The sequence below is a fragment of the Grampus griseus genome (assembly GCF_964374135.1).
Source record: "Grampus griseus genome assembly, chromosome: 7".
Taxonomy (NCBI): Eukaryota; Metazoa; Chordata; class Mammalia; order Artiodactyla; family Delphinidae; genus Grampus; species Grampus griseus.
In genome coordinates, this window is record NC_139001.1 from 102,147,362 (window position 1) to 102,162,388 (window position 15,027).

Below are 15,027 nucleotides of genomic sequence, written 5' to 3' on the forward strand. Positions count from 1 at the left end.
GGAACTCGTGGATCTCCATCCAATCCAACTATGAAAGTTTATAGACTATTCCCACTCTAGTCTCTTCTTTGTTCTACACAGGTAATACCAGGTAGCCTCAGGTGATTAGAAGGCACTAATCTCTCCACCCCCCACCCATCAGACACCCTAAGTCCAGAGAACATGGGTCTAGTTCACCCCCAAAGCACTCTCTTCCCACACTTTGCCCGACTGCCCAGGTTGCAGCATAGAGCAGGCCTACAGGTGTCTGCAGCTCAGCAGAAGCTGGCTGGGGCCCAAGACGTTAGTCTCTATCCATGGCAGAGAATCCCAGAGTCTTGAGTGTGTGTTGAGAAGCTTCCCTTTGCTGGGCCTGAGGGGTAGAGACAAGCATCAGCTTAAAATGTTTCCACTCCCACGTATAATTATTTTAAAAAATCTTGACTCACTTTGAAGAATCTCCAGCCTTTCTTTTTCCCTCCCTCCCTCCTTCCCTCCTTCCTTCCTTCCTTCCTTCCTTCCTCTCTCTCTCTCTCTCTGTCTCTCTCCCTCCCTCCCTCCTTTCCTCTTTCTTGCTTTCTCTTCATATATGCATAGAGGTGGAAGGTAGGCTAAGGGCACAGGACCTGTTTCACGATCTCATAGTGAGTCTTATATGAATGGTCTAGCATCTTTCTTTGGAATATGGGGGTACATTACATTCTAGGTTTTAAACCTCAGCCAAAACCCCAATTTTTTTTAAAAAAACCTCACTTCACAGCCTTGTATGCTGTACTTATACAATTACAATTATAGATATTTACTAATTATAATTAATAATAATTCACATATGAAAGGGAGCCCTTGGAAATTAAAAAAAGATAGCTGATTAAAAATCAATAGAAGAGTTGTAAGATAGAGCAAAGGAAATGTCCAGGAGGTCAGACATCATAATAGAAGACAGTAGGGGAGGCGATTTTCAAAGATATAATAAAAGAGTGTCCAGATTAGAAAGACCCTCCAAATGCCATGCATAACGAATGGAAAAGTGATTCACACCAAAGCACAGTATAATGACATTTCACAACACTAGTGATGAAGAGAAGATGCCAAGATTTTACAGAGAAAAAGACCAGGTCACAGAGAAATGAGAATTAGAATGGCATGATTTTGCAACAGTAGCACTGGAAGCTAGAACAAAATGGAGCGACACATTCAAAATTCTAATGAAAAATTATTTTTAACCTAGAATTCTGTACTCCAGTAAGATTTTAATCAACCAGGGGAATAGAATAAACATAAACATGCAAAATGTACTTGCTAGTCACCTGTGACGTCCATTCTTCCTTGCTTCCTTTGTAGCAGAACCTGTTTGGTGTAAAAATATGCTCAGTTGGGGCTTCCCTGGTGGCGCAGTGGTTGAGAGTCCGCCTGCCGATGCAGGGGACACGGGTTCGTGCCCTGGTCCGGGAAGATCCCACATGCCGGAGCGGCTGTGCCCGTAAGCCATGGCTGCTGAGCCTGTGCATCCGGAGCCTGTGCTCCGCAACGGGAGAGGCCACAACAGTGAGAGGCTCGCGTACCATAAAAAAAAAAAAAAAAAAAAAAAAAAAAAATATGCTCAGTTAAATTTCTAACTAACCTTGAAACCTTCCTCTGCCTGAAGACAATAAGTTTCCTCTTTGATCAAAGCTGATGACTTAATGTGTTTTGTTGGTGTCTGTATTCCCAATGCCCAGTGGAGTAGGTTTTCAATGACAGGTTTTTTAAATGAATAAATGAGCCAAACAGTGAAGAGATATCATCCTCCTCTATCACCTTCCAAGATTTGCCCACCCTCCTTTAAGACGTCAGCATTTAATTCATAGTTTATTTTCCTCACCATCTTTGGCTCACAACCTCCATCATTTCAATGCCCACAATATCCTTCCAACCTCAGACCTCACTGTGCCTTGACTTTTAAAGGGATGAACTAGATTATTCCCCGATTCTGTTCCTTGCATCTGTATTTTCATCTCCCAAAATTTTTTATTGCCTCTCGGCAGAACAATTACAATACCTTCCAGCACTCTTTCATCCCATGACACTGCCATCTGATTTATCATGTGAACAATGCAGCCCCCTGATATAAAAACCCATTTATTAGAAATCGTCTGAGGAGTTTGTTTTCCCTTCACAATCTCGTTCCAACATGTCCTCCTCTCCTAACCTCCCACAGCCACCCTAGATTTCTCACCTCTTCTCAGAACCCGCCTGGAATCATCCTAGTTCTTTGCAATTGTTTATACTGTTCCCTCTGCCTGGAACTGAACTTGCATTCCCTCCAGCCCCCAGTGCTTCATCTCAGCCAATTAAAAATGTACCCATTGTCCTAGGACCTGTTCCAATGCCCCTGTCTCCCATGAAGCATCCCCCAATGATTCAAGCAGAATTAATCCCTGAAGCCTCTATGACTGCAAAACACTTTGCTCTTATGTCTATTACAACATTTATTAGGACAGTTAATAGTATACATGGCTACCTGCCCGTGGACACTCATTGAGGATGCTCCATTTCTGTGATACTCCAAGACGTAGCTGTATGCATTGTATGTGCCTAGCACATAGTACATACCAAAAGTTGTTAGATGAACTGAATTGACGTTCAAGGAGCTATCTCTGACTGTGATTTAAGTCTAGTGGCTTGTGGAAATGGGCAAGAGCAATGCATATCTCCTCCCTTAGGGACACTGCCTCATAATTATTTTAAAAGTTTTCTATTTTATCAGAGCCTAAGAAACTGCTCCTTTTCAAATCTCCACCAAAGTATTATTTTCCTAATTAATTATTGCAGAAGGATAACTATTGCATAAATCAATTCTCAACTTAGTTTGATCGTGACCACTAATGAACTAGATTGGAGATCAGAAGCCCCAAAGAGAATGTTTTCAGATGAATAGTATATTTTATTTGTCAGCAGTCCTCAGCCTCAATTTATGGTGAAATTAACTGAAAGTGGATTGCATATAATTGTCAGCTCATTGTCAGTCTGCCTTTCCAAGGCCGGGAGAAGATAGAATGACGAAAGGTAATTTCGTTTTTCTTCATAATTGCTTCTGGATGATACCAGAGCCTTTGAAAGAGAATGTGAGGCTCTGCATTTTGAAAATTGCAAAGAAAAAGCAAAGCTTGGGTTGAATACCAAAAATTCTGAATATGTCAGCTATAGCAGAATTAACATTTATATATATATATATATATATATATATATATATATACTTTTGCAATCTGTTCCACTAAAATTGTCTACAACAGATAACATGATTTTGGACTTGAGATATGAAAAACATTATCTTATGTGTCATCAGTGATAGGATGGGAATTTGAGTCCAGTTAGCTTTATGGTAATTTTTGAAAAGGGTTAAAGAGCAATCAACTTTCTTTCAAATGATATAAAGAGTTGGTGGAAGTTTTTTAGGTACTTCAAATTATCAGGGAAGAGAATAGTCTACAGCCGATGCAGATGAATGAGCATCCAAAGAACAAATGCAGTGGCTTCCCTGGTGGCACAGTGGTTGAGAATCTGCCTGCTAATGTAGGGGACACGGGTTCAAGCCCTGGTCTGGGAGGATCCCACATGCCACGGAGCAACTAGGCCCGTGAGCCACAACTACTGAGCCTGCGCATCTGGAGCCTGTGCTCCGCAACAAGAGAGGCCGCGATAGCGAGAGGCCCGCGCACCGCGATGAAGAGTGGCCCCCACTTGCCACACTAGAGAAAGCCCTCGCACAGAAACGAAGACCCAACACAGCAAAAATAAATTAATTAATTAATAAACTCCTACCCCCAACATCTAAAAAAAAAGAACAAATGCAGAAGATGAGCAGATAATGTTGAAGAAAGAATTAGACCTTGATGCAAGACAAAAATAAAATAGCAACTTCAGTTTTCTGTCATTTATTTATATTTATTCTAAAAATGAATTAAGATAAAGGAGGCTCTTGCTTGTTGTAATGAATCAATCACTAATTAGTAAGGAGTGCCAAAGCACTGTGCTGTCAGACTTCAGATCACCATTTCCCGCAGTGTGTTTCATCGAGTAATACCTTGACTTGTTCAACTTGTTCACCCCACGAAAGGGCTCCATGGGTCAAATAAGTTTAGAAATGTGGTGTATTGTGTCCCACCCCACCCCGCCTTAGAAAGTCACACCTGGAGGAATCTTGCCATAGAAGAACTGTGTGCTTTGTGTATTTCACAAATGTATTTGACTACAGATACCAATTGATGCCTCATGGAACACTGGTGTTCCCATGGAAGCCTGCCTGGGCAATGGTGCACTCTGAGGACCGTGCCGGCTGGTGATGCAAGAGGGTCTTGATCCGTACATTTAGGTGGAATCCACCCTAAACGCTCTATCTGGGAGAGGCGTGCATGCACGATCCTGTATGTATGTCAGAGACTTACGCAGCGGGACTGTTGTCTTGTAAAGAATGGGCAGGAAAAGTGGAAGAGAAGTTATATTAAATGAGGGGGGTCTCTATGAAATGAGGGGATTCCCCCTAAATGCAAACTGAACAATAAAGTATTGCTATAAAGAGATCCTCAGTTGTCAACTCAGCCAGTAGAAAAAGTACCTGAATTGGACATCCACTGTTTTCTAAGTAATCTATGATGTGCCTCTCCTTGCAAGCCCCTCGATAGGTCCCAGAGCTGAGTGCAACACCTTAACACGGGCTGCAAGTAGCGGCCGGCTCTGGCCCAAGCCAGTCTGCTCATGCTTGCCTCACACACTCCCTCTTGTGGCTCTAGCCTCCCTGGCGCCCTTTCCCATCTTCCAGAGGTCAAGCTGTTCTCCCCTCAGCACCTCCCGCAGGTTCACCTCTGTGAACCCCTCTTTTCTACTTCTGACTTCCTTGGGAAAGCCATCCTGGACCCCACCCCCCAGATCAGATCAGGTGCCCTTGTAGGACACTAGTTTTTCTTGGTAGCACTTATTGCAAATGATTAACTCTATATAGGGACATTTGTTAACATTGTATTGGGGTATAACATACACCCAACGAACCGGCCAATCTTGAAGAATTTTTACATATGTCTAAATCCAAGGAGCCACCACCCAGGTTAAGCACAAAACATTTCTAACATCCCAGAAGGCTGTGCTCTCCTCTCCCATAAATGATTCTCTTTTTTAGCTTTTATCACCGTAGGCTAGTTTTCCTATTCTTGAACTTCTTACAGATGCTCCCCATTGTGGCTGTAAGAGGCACCCAGATGGGCATGTGTAATAGTATTTTATTTTACTAGCATTTTGTAGCATTTCACTGTATGTATGTCCCACCGTTTATTTATTCTGAATATTTTTGACCCTCTTCCCCTCTTTACTGTAAACTTCATGAAGCTGCAGAGTGTGTGCCTGTGATGTGACTGGAATGTCCTTAGGCTTAGGACTGTGCTTGGCGAAGAGAGGGAACCCAGACATTTTGTCGAAAAACGGAGTGTTTTTGTTGTTATCGCTGTTTTGTTAATCCTTTTAAAAAGCTAACACAATTCTCTCATTTTATGGATGGAAGCTTTAAAACCTGAAACATAAAGAAGTGAAGCTAAAGTTAAAACAAATTCTCAAATCCAACCATATACAGTTATGCAGCTGCACACCAGGAAATGTCTCAGATGGCCAGCAAACCACCAGAAGTAGGAAGAGGCAAGGAGAGATTCCCCTACAGGTTCCAAAGGGAGCATGGCCCTGCTGACACCTTGACTTGGACTCCTAGCCTCCAGAGCTGTGAGACAATGAACTTCTGTTACTTTAAGCCACCTCACTTTTCATACTTTGTTATGGCAGCCCTAGGAAACCAATACAGAGCGTAGGAAGAAGGAAAACCACAGGTCTCCCCCCTACCCTACTGGCTGATGACACCTTTGTGGCGCCCTTGAGAACGCATCTCTCAGATCTCCCACTGCAGTGAGTGCAGTTTGCTAGTGGCTCTGGTCCATCATTGCGCTGACCTCAGGGCCACGCTTTCCTGCTCCAGGGACTGAGCCCAGGAGGGGTACTTGGGACTCTTCTAGGCAGCTTTGACTCGAGGACTTCTTCCTTCATCTCCCTAACCTCCTCTGTAAGCTGGGAAAGGGGGTGGGGTGTCTGCGATGGGGCCTCTGGCCACCTCAACCTTAGTGATGCAGGTAACCTACCAGAGAAGCTGGAGCATTTCGCCAAAGAGCTGTGTACGTGTATGACCGAGAATTCGGAGAAGCTGGAGGCGATCTGTGGGGCTGAAGATCTGTGGGGTTGCAGGCGCTGCCCTGCAGCAGGGTGAGCCAGCAGATCAGTGACAGCATGTGGGGGCTGCAGTGGTGCCTCGTTCAGAGTATAACGGAGGCTGCTTGCCTTTTCTTCTTTCCAGACTTCACACTTACCCCTCTTCTCACCCTACCCCAGAAGCACACAGGGAAGGGGATTCTGCTAAGTGTAGTTCCTATCTAGCTAAAGTGCCCCAGTACAAACCACCACTGTTCGTACTCTGCGTTGTGCCTGGAGAGCTCTTTCAGTGTCTTGGTTGGGGCATACACACCTGACTACTGGCGTCCCGGTAAAAGACAGGAGATAGGTGGGGGCTTGAGCTGTGAGCCACACTAATCCCTTCGTTTGGGGCACAGAGCCTCATCCATGACCTCTCTCTGCTAGGGGTTCCAGGGTTTCATTGTCTCCAGAGATTAATTCTCTGGTTTCTTGTGGGAATCAGGGAATCAGTGACCCAGCTATAAATGACAGAAGAAATTAGGGACAATTGCTCTGGTAGAGGCTTCAAACAACCTTCCTGTATCAGCCTGGAGCCTAACTCCTGCTCTCCAAGCTGCCAGGTGCCTCAGCCCTGTGGTTTTCAGGGTTCCCGGGGGTAAATCACTCCCCACCATTAACCCAAGTGGGCTCGGAGAGGGTCTCTCTTCCTCTCTTTTATGAAGCCAGATACTAGCTCTCTGTCTGTTTTCCCACTCCCGAAATGTCATCACATTTCTCATCTGTAGTCATCAAATTTCATCCACTGTGGTCTCTCTTGCGTTCATTGTTTTTGCAGGTTAAGGTTTAAGCTGTTTTTTTTTTCTTCCCATTTTAGTTGTGTCTCAGGAGAAAGTAAGTGGTCATCAATATGTGGATCCAACCTACCAATTTTGACACAACGTTTTTCCATTTACTCTTTTCTTTTTTTTTTGCGTTACGCGGGCCTCTCACTGCTGTGGCCTCTCCCGTTGCGGAGCACAGGCTCCGGACGCGCAGGCTCAGCGGCCATAGCTCACGGGCCCAGCCGCTCCATGGCATGTGGGATCTTCCTGGACCGGGGCACGAACCCACATCCCCTGCACCTGCAGGCGGACTCTCAACCACTGCGCCACCAGGGAAGCCCTCCATTCACTCTTTAACCCCCAGCCCCCTGGCCTTGTTTCCCACCATCCAAGGAACTCCTGGTGGGAGTCTCCACTGTCCTAATTGCTAGGTCCCTAGACTCTGCAATCTTCATCTGGATTAAATTGTCTTACTTGGCCTTGCGCATACCTGTTTTTTTTACTCCTGCCTGGTGGACATTTTCTCCTGTAATGAGTCTCTTGAAAACTCCCCTATCGCTCCCCCAGTCTCCTTTGCTCGCTTCTTTTCCTTTGCTCTCTCCTTACATGAGCTTCCTTAGAGCTTCATCTTTGGACCTCTTTCCCTGCACTCGCATCATGTTTCAATGATCGTGTGTATGTGATGATTCTCAAATCTATATCTTCATTTGTCTTAGGTGAGGACTCCTTGTTGCAAGAGACAGAAACCTGATTCAAACTTGCCTAAGAATAAAAGGGGAATTTATTAGCTCATTCATATAACTGGAGACTCAACCAAGATGCTCAAAGCTGTACACACATGGGGACTTGTCTCTCTCTGCGTCTCTTAGCTCTGCTTTCCTCTGTGTTGACCTCGGTCTCCCACAGTCCTCTCTACATGGTGACAGTTTGGCCACTGGATGCTCCATCATTTCATGGTTTACTTGTCTCAAGATCCCAGAGAAAGAGGGTGTCTCTTTCCCCACAGCTGGACCGTGGCCCTTGTGAATCATGGGGCTTTGCCAGACCTGCCTATGTGTCCTTCTCTGGGCCTGGTGCAGGGGCTGAATGGGATGGCTGTGGCCTAGGAAAGAAGTGGGTCCCTGAAGAAAGGGAGGGCTGGGGAAGGAGTAGAGAGGGGAAATGAGATACTGCATTCGTTTCGACAATTTGAATGAGGAGATCTGGCTTCAGGAATCAGGGCTGTCATTCTGGATCTTCAGGGTTTTGGTCCCTTGTATTTACAGTGAGGAGGTTGTACTTCTAAGGCCTTCTAGTTGCCATCATCTTTATTTTTATTCTACGAATAATTGACATAAAGCAGAACCTTTTGGCAATGCCTCTGAGTGCCATCTGAGGGGCAGCAGAGCATGGCAGCTCAGAGCACGAGCTCTGGACTTGGATTGCCTGGGTTCTTCATGTGTCCATCATCTCGGCAACGGCTTCGTGGGTGTGTGACCTGTGCAGTCTCGCAGGACACCACGTGCAGGGAGCCTCAGCCTTGGTTTAACACTCTGCTGTCATTCTCTTGGAAATCTTGATAGTTTCATCTTTGACCTTATGTTTTGTAAGTGAAGTTGCACCAGACATTGGAGCCTGCCTGTGGGTAGAGGAGATGAGAGCGTGTGGGTGTCCGCTGTTCCCTGCCAGCTCATCCCCTTAGAGAGTTCACAGTGCCTCATAAGCACATAGCTCTGGTGGACCCACCTACGTGGGAGTTCAGTGAGACTCCCAGTGTGACAAGGTAAGTGTGTGGTCTATGACTGACTTTCCCTTTGAACCAGAACTTGCTTTGAACGTGGAAAGAAGGCAGTGATGGTCTAAGAAACACAAATGACAGGGAGCCCTACCACATCCTTTCTTATATTATTCCTCTGTATTAGCCAAACACTTACACTGCAAATAATGTCATAGAAGGAAAAAGGATTATAATTCCTTTTCCCTTCAGTCCTTCCTCACTCATCAGCAAGCCAAAGGTAGAGAGTGCTAGCAGAACATGCACGTATCAAGTGGAATCAAAACAGCTGAGTTAGTTCTGTGCCACCTTGCCACTGTTCTGGTAAGAGCAAAATACATACTACAGGTATAAACTGCAAAATAACGAATTGTGTAATTTTGGTTCTTTTTCATATGAGTTAAATATTTGCATTTAAAACCGGCATCGCACCATATAAAAACGAATGGTAAAGTTCATACTAATAACTTAAAATTAAATTTTTCTTTGCTTAGAATGGCATTAAATAGCAAATACAAAAATCATAAGTTGAGAGAGAGAGATGGGGAAGAATGGGTAAAGCTTTATATTTTAGTACCTTGAATGGCACTTTTTCCCTGCTTTTGAAACCAGAAACCCCCTATTTTCATTTTGCACTGGACCCTGCGAGTTATGTAGCTCATCCTGCATCAACAAATTGCTTTACTTCCCCAGTGTCTCAGTTTCCTTATTTGTAAAATGGGCACAAAAACAGTGTCTCCATCATTGGATTGTTGCAAGAATGAATAGTGGTGGGCACTCAGCAATCAATGAATGTGCGCTCTTATTATTAAGATGAGTTAGTATAGAGTCAATCTGTAGGTGATTTGGTGATCAACTTAAACTTCCCTCGGTAATGACTTTATGTAACCTAATTAGTTAACCAGCTAATTCCCGCTCTTTTCCATTACCTGCATCGCCGTAGTCTGAATATTTCACTGTAATTTGTTAGTGGGTTCACTTACTTTACCACTTAGATGATGCTATTTAAATTAGTCAGTAGAATACTTTAGTCAGTAGTGGGGCAAGTAAAGTCTAGAAAAATATTTCAGGAAGAGAACACTGTGGATCAAACTTTTTCAATTCCAAATAAAAGCTGAGGGAAGGATTAAGCTATTGTTTCTGTGAAAAAAACAGAAAAGGATATTTTCCACTTCCCAACAACAGGTGGCGATGTCGCTAAGCAAATGGAGGATGTTCCTTGTTAGAGAAATTCTGCGATCAAGTGTGAGGAAGCACAGCTACAAACAACATATGGAAAACAATGCATATTTTAATTAGGTGTTAATAACTGAATATTGAATTCTTGTCTTCCTCCTAATTCACAACAGTGTTATGACAGCTAATTAATAAGTGATTGTAGAGGAAATGATTAATTATTTACAGTAATAATTAGAATAGCTTACATGCTTGTAATCATAAAATGGTTTTCAGAAGTAGATGGAGGCAAAGCAAGTTATTGTTCTGCTGTTGGAAGGACATGGCGGTGCCTCTTTTGGAATGATTTCTATTATCATTCCACAGTGTCTGGGTTTAATAAACAGGTACCATTATGCGTTTGTTCCATCAAGGTTCATTCCAGCCATGGAATATAAAATCATGCATGTGTATTTTTTTACAGGATCCCCTGTCATCCTTATTTGAAATTATGTACATAAGGGTAAACGTGAAAGCTTCCTCGTGTAGGTGAACTCTTTGGAAAGATACCAACCACAGAACAAACTAAAAATAAAATCCTGGACCTGAAGAATAAAACCTCCCCCTAGAGTCTCTGTTTCTTCATATGTAAAAACAAAACTAAAAAGCAAGTGTATAAGCCCAAACTTCTCCTTCTCCACTTCTCATTCCATATTTCAGATCTCTTTGAACTGCCTCATGTCTTCAGGATATAATGAAATCCCTTGCTCCGGAAGGAAGCCACAAAAGATAGATTTCAAGACCTTTTCCTTTGCTCTCTGCTAGTAGCAGAGCTAATGCAGTTTACTTATTAGATGAGTCACCATGGATACTGGTACAGTCAAGCCAAGCCTACCCGAGTGAGGGGAATTGGAGAATTGAGGCAATTATCCTCATAACTTAAATAAACAAAGTCCCCCCATTTTTGTTTCTGTTACCTGAAATTTTCAGGTGAATGTCTAATTTTAGCTTTGAATTATTAAAGGTGGTTCTTGCCTCAACTCTTACTAAATTTGTGAGCAGAACTCTGGACTCCTTTGCCGTGAAGCACCTTAAGAAAGTTTACCCAAGGCAAATGGATTCCTGTGCTCTCGGTTTTAACATCCTGAGCATTTCTACCTGGCATTTGGGTAAACAATGGGGATAACTCAGGTCTAGGATGAAACATTTCTGAAGGGTAGACAACATTCAGATCTGGAAATGGTTGCTTGGAGAGACCAGATATTTTTAATCAGACAAAAGACATTCCTGATACCACGTCCTTCCTGCAAATATGGTCCTCAACATGTCCTGCATGGACCACATGTTTCTCCACTGGCCCCAGTCCAAGCCACAACCTGCACTGACACTTCCAGTTGGGATTTTATGGATGGTCTTGCCTGCCTCTCTGAATCTCATTTTTCTCCTCAGGTCATGTCCCAGCTTTACCAGTGTGAATTCCCTCATCTGAGTACCCTTAACTTAATGTCAATGAACATTTTTTTTTTCGGTACGCGGGCCTCTCGCTGTTGTGGCCTCTCCCGTTGCGGGGCACAGGCTCTGGACGCGCAGGCTCAGCGGCCATGGCTCACGGGCCCAGCCGCTCCGCGGCACGTGGGATCTTCCCAGACCGGGACACGAACCCGTGTCCCCTGCAACGGCAGGCGGACTCTCAACCACTGCGCCACCAGGGAAGCCCGCCAATGAACATTTTAGAGGAGCTTTGTAAGTATGAGGCATGACTGTTATTTCCAAGTAATGAGTTATCGTATTATTGTTATTTAATATTCATGTTCAATGTTTTAATTATTTATCACCTTGACTTTAAGTCACCATTGTTAGGGTTCAAAGAGAGCCCTGGTGATGATAATTGTTATGGTGTGAGCCCCACATGACTATGCTCGGCACTTTTTTTTCCATACTGTGCACTTTTGAAGGCTGACTCAACTTTCTGATTTCACACTGCCTGCCATACGTATTGTTCTGTGACTCAGCATTGAGGGCTCCTATGGCGACCTCATCTCTGATTCCTTCCCACCATGCAGCAGCTGTGTGGCACATTCGGAAGTTGAGTATCTGTCTGATTGGACAGTATTTTGTGGTGGAAGGGGCTATATGACAGAGATGGACATCAGCAGCTGACTGACCTGGGCTTGAAGCCCATTCCTTCACTTCCATGATGTATCCCTTCCGAATATGTCTTACCTCCTCTGAACTTCAACTTGAAACAGGGAAAATAATACAGGTCTCGCAGAGTAGTGATGGGAAATAACTTATGTAAAGCGTCTGGCATGAGGTGAGTGTTTAATAATGGCGGCCATCATTAGAACTGCTGTTCAAGCAACAGGAGCCCAGGTACTTTTATTCTATTGCTGTATGGCTTCATCTCCTTTCCCCACCTTTAAACAGGACTTTATCCATCAATACTTACTTTCTGAAAACATAATGGGAACCCAACACTGTAGGGAACACAAATAATATGTGTTTGCAGTGATTCTGCCTTTAATGAATTGCTTGCTTGTTAAGAAAAGGCATGAAAGAGAGTAATAATAATAATGTTAATAATAATAGTACCTAATACTGATTGAGGATTTTACGCTGTCATGCTTTGTGCTAAGTGCTGTACAAATTGGATCTCATTTCATCACCACAATAACTCATTAAACAAACAGTATTATTTGTCATCCCTGTTTTACGAAAGAGGAAAGTGGGGCTCAGAGAGGTTAGGAGACTCGCCCAAGGTCAAGATCTTAAACTTGGGCCATCTAACTCTAGGACTTGAGCCTTCAATCATTCTGCTTACTTGTTCATATGGACAGTATTAAGTGGTACTAAGAGTGGTCTATTTTCAGAGAATGGAGAGGCCAGCATAGGGTGAATTCACCTGGAAGGTGTTTTGGGGGAGAGTTATCTGAGTTCCACAAGTCTATCTTTACGAGGGAATAGTTAATAGCAAAATGTAACAGTCACAAGAAGGTGAATTAAAAGTTGCCCATGAAACCACATGTCCATCCTTTTTCTGTTTGGGTTTATACCAGTGCCTGAATCTTCCCAAGTAATTCGCTGCTGGTCGAGGTGTCCCCTGCATCCTGTGATCTTACTTCTCTTACATCAATCATTTGGACCCCACTGTTTCCAGAATTAAGGGGTGTTGTGCCAGAAGGGATGCCAGGAGTCCCACTGTGAGCTCCAGAGAGAGGGTGTGAGTTACCCAAGTTGATACCCAGGAAGCTCAGACAGCAATCAGGCCTCCTGACTGCCACACGGGTTCTCTTTCCACTTTGCCACCTTGGGCCCTGCCTTTTAATGCATCAGAGATGGGAGTATGGATTTTACAAAAATTCTTCCAGCTCTTGTGGAAGAGCTGGATGTACAGCCCTATTTGATACCCATTTCCTCCCAGATCCTTTTCTTCTCTTAATCAGAGCAGTAAGTACTGATATTTACCAAAAGACATTATTGGTCAGTCTGCATCTCCCTCACCAAAATGCCACTCCATTGTCTTGCTTAGAACCAAACACAATATGCAAGGGCCCCCTTCTTCCTGCTGAGACGTCATGCTGCCCCTCCAACTGGAAGCCGAGAGTGTTCACGCTCAAAATCCTGAGGGTTTGCTGAGATTTTCAAGTTGGCCATACACCCTCTTCCTGTCACCCAATATATTATGTGTTTGGCTGGAGACTCTTTTGTTTGGAAATAATGTCTTTATTTCAAACAAAAATTCAGAGCCTGGTTGGACAGATGCATAAACAGGTATCCGATTCGGAGTGACTTCTTCGAAGAGGCCGCCTCTCGCCGGCTGTCAGTCGGTCCCTGCTGAGTTGTTTGATGCATTCACCGCATTTTATATTACTAAATGTGGCTTATGTATCTGCCAATAAATCTGAAATACAGGTCACAGAATATGCAGCTCAAGGAAATCCATAAAAGTAGTAGAGAGAGGCTTCGCTAACTGCATCAGATGGCCAAAAGCTGAGGTCATTTCCTCTTGCTAAAAATCTAGAGCTTCATAAATTATTTTTATCACCTCCAGAGCCAAGCAAACAGTTTTGCACAGATGCCAAAGGGGTTTCATTGCTTTTGTTTCTCTTTAAGCTGAAAACATCTCTCGTCTTCTCCAAAATGATTGCGCTTTTTTTTTTTTTTTGACATTATTTACATCCTAGCAGATCGCATGTAAATCTAGCAACAGAAATGCAATTGCCTCTGGTCGGGGTCTTCAGTGACAGTGCCACAAACACCTGCGCTCAGAAGATGGTCGTGACCTAGGTTTAATTACTCCCTGTGATGGGGAGTTGACATCGTTTCCTTTAAAACATGCATAAGGAGATGTTAGGTATGCAGAGACAGTAAAAATGAGCAGTGAACGTTCGGGGAAGAACTTTATAGAAAACACTACTGAATTAACTTACAGTACATTTGTTAAACATGAGCACTTCTAATAATGACATTTCATTTAACAATGCCCTTTGTCTTTTCAGTTCATCAGTTACCTATTTCAGTAATGAACTGCAGTCATACCATTCTGATTTTCTCCTAATGTAAAGGCTCAGCTCACTTCACTGCCAGTGAAGCATGATGCTATTATTCAGTTCCTGGCTTAGGAAAAAAGCTATAGAATATATCACAGTTCTAATTGGCTAACAAATATTAAATCCTACAATTGTTAAGGGCATCCGGTGATTCTGTTTAGCTTTTGATGGGGATAAGTAAAAGAAAGAAAGGGAAACGGCTTGAAGAAGAAAAAAAAAAAGGTTAGCGTGTATACTTTACGAGCAGTAACCCAAGTATCCATTGAAAAACTATGAGCACACATTATATTTAATAGCTCAAGTGTTATCTTAATTCTTTATCAACAATTCATGCAGATAGCTTAATACCAAATATTTTAGTTAGGATTAACAACCTGTGAAACGGAAGGTTTAGCAAATGAGAGATGGAATTTGTTCTACCTGCAGCTGTAAGGGGAGGCAAATGTGAGCTCCTGGAAGGCTGGGTCATGCATGAGACATTCTTTTTCTGCCAAGTAAAGGTGGGTAGATTTGGAAAATATTATGTCTATTGTAGCCCTGATTTATACTTCCCATGGAAGGTAGTGAA